This window comes from Camarhynchus parvulus, chromosome 19 (genome assembly GCF_901933205.1).
Source record: "Camarhynchus parvulus chromosome 19, STF_HiC, whole genome shotgun sequence".
NCBI classification, from domain to species: domain Eukaryota; kingdom Metazoa; phylum Chordata; class Aves; order Passeriformes; family Thraupidae; genus Camarhynchus; species Camarhynchus parvulus.
Window position 1 is genome coordinate 5763752 of NC_044589.1, and position 6588 is coordinate 5770339.

The window sequence follows — 6588 nt, forward strand, 5'->3', positions numbered from 1 at the left end:
CCTCTGGGTAATCCCATCTGAGCAGCAATTTTCCCTCATTTTTTTCAGCAGTAAAACCAGGAACTGTGGTACCTCTGTGTCCCCCACAAACCCCAACCAGGACTGGGTTTGTTAATCTGCTCTGGGGGGTCCTGCCAGATGAAATGTGAGGACAGAAAGGGATGAGCTCCCAGGAAGCAGCAGGATCATTTCCATGGCATTGATCAGGGCAGAGCTGCTGCTGCCTCAGCACTTTGAACCCCTGGATTTCATCAGCGGAGTGCTCAGCCCTCAGCTAATTGGATTTGCATCGTTAGGGTGATCTATGCCTCCTCCAAGTGTTCTGGGCACGGGCCTGGCTGGGATTTTAGCAGGGACAGGGAGCCAAAAAGGCCTGAACCTGCAAGGTCAGGCAGGCAAAGGCATCCTGGAGAGCTGGGACATCAAATATTGGGACACCAAACCTTGGGACACCAAACCTTGGGACATTATCCCCAGGGACAGAGCTGGAGCTGAAGTTTGGGCTGAGGGAGGGTTTTATTTCTAACTGGCACCTTGCAAAGGACGCAGTCAGACCCTGCAAATCCAGGGTCAGAGAGGGTGTGAAAACCAGCTGGGATTAATTACTGAGCAGTGAATTCCTGTCGCGTTAATTAGGCTGCATCCCAGCCTGCAGCCCTGAGCCCGCCACGGGCCAGGGGCAAGGTAAACTGAGGCACGGGTGGTGAAGCTTTGTCACTGGGCCACCTAGTGGGGCTTTGAGGGGCTCTGCACCTTGTCCCTGTCATGCTGGACCATGACAAAATTCTGTTTCCATCCCCACTTTGGTTTTTCCAGATGTGTCTCAGTTTAAGCCGCTTTTCCCTCAATCTGGTTTCTCCCCATCCTGTGGAGCAGCTCTTTAGATTTCCAATGAAGACACAGAGCCACAACCAAAACCAGCTGTAAACTCACCAATTTACAGGGAATTAAAATCCATGATTTTTTTTTTCCTGGCCAATGGGCTTTGCTTTACCCAAGCTGGCAAAAAAAAAAAAAAAATATATATATATATATATATATATATATATATACACTCAATTTTGGCTCCAAGAAGGAGCTCAGCTGTGCCTCAAAAATCAGGTATTTGGGAGATGTTTTCTCCCATGGATAGAAGGAAAGCCTCCAGCCCTGCCCAGCCCTCACAGCCTGGTTTTCAGTCATGTCCAAGGGGAGCCAGGATAATTGGGAGCTCTGTCACAGCAGGTCAGACAAGCTGCTCTTCCCTGACCTTTAAATCCAGGAACTCACAAAATTGGGGCTTTTCTGCAGCCAGGCAGCCGGGACAGCATCTGCTGCCTGCCCTGCCTGGCTGTGCATCCAGGAACTGGGATTTATCCATGGATTTATCCCAACCATCCCTCCGGGTCTGTGGGAACCCAGGAAATTCCTCTGGCTGCCCTGGAGGACTCGAGACCCTGCCCAGGGGGCTCAGAGACCTTGGCACAGAACCCAAGACCCCTGTGCCTTTGATTTAGCCCTTGGGAAAAACAATTACCAACCTTTACATGAAGGATTACAAGCCATGAAAGTTTAAGTAGAATGACAGTGAATTTATCACGGGGTGGGAAAGTAGATTTTGGGGTTTTTAGAATGGGGGTTCAGGGGGCAAGATGGAGGGATCTGGGTGTATCCAGCCTTCCTCCTTCTTCTTCTTCTTGGCCTCCATCTTCTGCTGTGATGTTGGCACTTTTGGATTGGTTTAGAGTAGAAGCTCACTGTCTAACATAGGTGATGGGTATTGGGAAGGAATTGTAAGTATTGTACATGTAGTTTTTAGTATAAAAAGATAACACCGCCCTGGGGCAGGCAGAGTGCCTGGGACTGTCCTGCTGGATGGACCTCGGCAGGGCAGGAGAACAATTTTTATAGATAAGGAACAATAAACAACCTTGAGACCGAGAAATTAAAAGCTCTGACTCCTTCTTCAAGCATCAGGCTGGGAAAAGAGACTTTTAACTTTTCTTGGGGTCACTCTGGCCAGCTAGAGACCCCGACATGGGTCCACCCCAGAGCAGAGTGGGGAGGGGGGACAGGGAATCCTGGCATGGGACCCCCAAGAACAGTCGGGTTTATCCATGGATTTATCCCAAACATCCCCCAGGAGGGGGGACAGGGAATCCTGGCCTGGGACACCCCTGGCAGCGCCGGGATGGTCCCGGCAGGGGCAGGAGAGAACCGCGGGAAGGATCCCCGGCCGTGCTGAGTCGGGGGAAAGGGAATGAGTCTGCTCCTTTACAGGAATCCACGGGAGCTCATTGGAAATGCAGCCGTGGTTAAAGGATCTGCCTCTCCCAGAGCCGACCTGGGGATGGCTCCGGTTTCAGCTTTTCTATTTTTCACGTTCTGTGCTGCTTTAGTGTGTGGGTCTGAGCTTTATATCAGGGGATGCTGAGCTCTGTGCACAGAGCAGGGAGACAAAACAATTCCTGCTCCAGCTGGGCACCAAGGACAAATGATCCAAATCTCAGCCCCAAGAGCATAAATAATGCTCTTCAATAGTGGTGATAATAATATAATATAATAAAAAATGGTGAATTGAAGAGAGAAAAACAAGAAGGATGGGACTGCATAACCTAAAGCTACAACTGGACAATTAACCCCAATATGCAAATGGAGCAGAATTTATAAAAGTGAGAGACCTCATGACTGGTTGTCCATTTTGTGACCATTTTGGTCCATCTTGGGTTCATTTTGGGACCATTTTGGTCCATCTTGGGTTCATATTGGGACCATTTTGGTTCATTTTGGGTTCATTTTGGGACCATTTTGGTTCATCTTGGGTGCAGCCCTGGCTGGGCTCTTGTGCTGCCCAAGGTGGATCCATGGAGGAGATCCTTTGAATAAATCCCTGCTTTATTCTCTGTCCAGCCTCTGCTCTGGCTCAGCCTTCTCGAGGCATCACTGGTGATTATCCTTTAATGAAATGCTGGAAGGAAAGCCCAGAGGTTTGGGGGAGCAGCCTCTGTCCCAAATCAGAGAATTCCTGAATGATTCGGGTTGGAAAGGACCTTAAAGCTCATTTAATTCCAATGACATTAGCAGAGACACCTTGTCCCACACTAAAGAAACCCAGAAAGGCCCCAAAATTCCTGGCAAGCCCGAAGGGAATCCTGGAAAGCAACAAAAGCTCCCAGCAAGCCCTGAAAAAAAAATTCAGAGGGAAAAAATCAGGAAAATCCCTGCTGTCCTTGGAAAGTGCTGGGGGAGAGAAAAAGGGGAGAATTTGAGGCTCCATGGTGCTCCTGGGGGATTTGGGAACCTGCAGCCAGGATATTTAGAAGGATTCTCAGCTGAGAGGATGGGAACAACCTGGTGCAGAGGAGCAGCCCCAAAATTCGGTGTCTGATGGGTTTTCCTTCTCCTGCTCCCTGGAGAAGCCGGTGCTGAGCTCCAGCTGGTGCAGAGACAGGAGCATCCCTCCTTCCTCTCTCCCTAGGGAGGGATCTTCGCTGAGCCAGGCACAAAAAAAAATAAAAACACCAAAAAAAAACCCAAAAAACAAACCAGCCTCGAGCCCCCAGAAATAACAGCGCAATTAGCAAAGTAATTAAATCGCAAATCCTGCCCCGGTAATGTCAACAGCGGGGAGGGGGGACAGAGCCGGGTCCTGCCTTGATTAAACCTGCCCTGGAGAGTCAGGGATGGCTTTTCTGATCCCGGGAAATGAATCTGCCTGGCTGTGGGGAATATCCCTCCATCCCCTGGGGTGTGGGGCAGCTCGGGATGCAGCACCTCCTCCTGCCCCACAAATTTTGGGGTCCTCGTTCCTGGACAAATCCCACACGGCTGGGAGTGGCTGGAGGCATCCCAAGGTGGGGAATTGGGGAAAAAAGGCTCTGAGTGAGGTTGGAGGGTGAGGAAGTGATGGAGGGAAAGGGAAGGGGCTCAGCTCAGCGCAGGATAATCCCCATTTTTCACTGTGCTTTGATCCCTCCTCTCTCTGAGCCCGGAGACATGGATGCTCCGCGAGGTCTGTGGGGTTCTGTGAGAGTTTAAAGGATTTGTGAGGCGCGGCTGGGGGCACAAGCGCCCCGTGGGGAGCAGGGGGACATCAGGGTGCAGGCCCCCAGCTCTGCCTGCTCCTCACAGGTGGCTCCTGCAGCCTCACAAGGCCAAATTAAAATGCAAATATGTCCCTGCCTGCTGGGAACAGATAGTGAACCACTGAGCAGGGAAAAGGCAGCAGGAATAAACACGGAGAGAGCTGCTTTTTCATTATTTTACACTGGTTTTTTTTCTTTCTGTGGCACTTGGCTGTTTGGTTGGGGATTATTTAATGGGGTCTCAGGCAGTCAAGGGGGAGGTGCTGGGTTTGGGGTAGCACAGGTGGGTTTGGGGTTTGTCCCCATGGGTGCCACCAACCCCCAGCTGCAGCCTCCATCTCCAAGAGCACTCTGGGGTCTTTTTTTATAAATTATTGTGTCCCAACTGGATCATTCTTATGGAGAAAAAAAGAAACTGGCAGCGGTAGGAGTGAAGAGGACCAGACACCATCAGAGCCTTCAGAGAGTTCCCATTTTCCTGGGGTTTGTCCCTGGGTGTTTTGCATTTGCTGATGGACTCCCAGGGCATCATGACCTTGGAAAAATTGGTGGGGAGCTGCTTTCCTGGTATTCTGAATTCCCAGAGGGGCTGGGATGGTGGGTGAGACTCGGGGGAGTGTATTTAGGGGTGTCTGTAAGTGCACCCCTGCCCCTGAGCAAAGCCTGTATATATTATACAGCATTTATACATATATATATATACACACATTAGAGATTCATATATATGTATGAAGTCTAAACACATCCATATGTATGAATTATAAATATCTGCATCTAAAGGTACCAATAAATAGATGGAGCCACACAGAAGGGTTTGCTCTCTTCACCCTGAGCAGGAAAGGCAGCAGGAGCAAACACAAAACCCTGAGCAGGGATTTTTCTCTGGTCCCTCACCCAGGAACGGTTGGAACCAGGGATACTGGGATGCTGGATATAGCCTGGAGGAGATGCCAGGGGGTGCAGGGATGCTGCAGGACACAAACGGGGGACACACAGCCCTGAGAGCCTCCTACAAACCCCGTGGGGCTGTGGGTGCTGAATTCCCAGCGCTGAGCTGGATCCATCAGCTGGGATGGGAAGTGATGGGCTGGAAAACCTCTGCTGGTGCTTGGTGCCAGACCTTGGGCTTGGCTACAGCTGGGAGAGCAGCCAGGAGAGGTGGGAGAGCCTGGCACTGGGGACAGCCCCTGCCAAGCCCGGCCAAGCTCCCTGATTCCCACAGCTCTGGCCCTGCTGTCTCCATCTCCCACCTCCACACGGACCAGAGTCAGGCACTGCCAGCTCTTATTACAACTACAAAATTTTATTCCACCCCTTCCCGACCTTCCCCCCCCACCTTTATTTTTTTTTTCTTCCCTTTGTAGATCTTTTTTTTCTCCCCACAAATATTCATTTATGTTAATTCAGCGAGGAGGTTTGGTGGTTCCAGGCAGGGGAGGCAGCTGTGTTAATTTTCCTGCTCGGAGCCACAATCAGCGCTGTGGCTGGTTCAGACAAAACCAGCTCCCTGCGTGCCCTGCCTGCACTCTGAGCACGTCTCGACTCCCTTGTATTTATATTTATATGTACATATTTGTATATAGAAAACCAGCATAGAGCTCTCAGGTAAATTTTAAGGCCACCCAGGGGAGAAACTTTCACAGACCCAAAATTGATAAACTCCTTAAAGAGGCTTTTGAGACACCACACACCACCCCAGACCACGGCTCGCCTGCCAGGGAAACTGAGGCACAGGTGGGGCTGCTCTCTGCCCACCCAGGCTGCCCAAGAGGGGAGGATTTTGGAGGGGAAACCCTCAAAACCACAGTCAAAGCTGAGCCATCCCCCAGCAGACCCCACAGCCACCCCCAAACCCACAGCAGAGGCAGGGCCCATGACAGTGCTGCCGCTTTGCTTTTTGTATCATTTTTTTCCTTTTCTGGTCTTTTATTTAAGAAAAAAAAAAAAAAAAAAAAAAAAGAAAAAAAAAAAGAGACACAGTGGTGGGTAACTTTCGATCCAGAAATAATCCGCTGCCAACTTCCACCAGGTGATGCTGGGGGGGTCCCTGTCCCCACATGCTCAGTGCCCATGGGGACAATTGCACAGCCCAGGGTGCCCTGGTGTCCCCCCAAGGCTGGGGATGCTCCACACTGGGCTGGGAGATGGGGAGGCCCTGGGCTGGGGGGGCCCCTTGGGTGAGCCAGAGGGGCTGGGAGGTGCCACCAGCACAGGGGGACCGGGAGGCATCGGGTTATGGCAGTCAGAAGGCACCACACAGGCTGAGCCTGGCCCCGGGCATCCCTGCTGGGCTGGCACTGGGGGAGCTGGGCTGGCCCTGGGACACACGGGCCAGGTCCCATCGAGGGTGTCCCCAGGGCACTGGGGAGCCCCCGCTCCACATTTCCATCCCAGAGCCACATTCCAGCCCTGGGAGGGGGCACAAAGCAGTGGCTGCCCCTGCAGACCCCAGCAGGGCTGTGGGGTGGAGGGGTCCCAGCACTGGGACAGAAGGACAGGCAGGGTGGACAGCAAATGGCCCCAC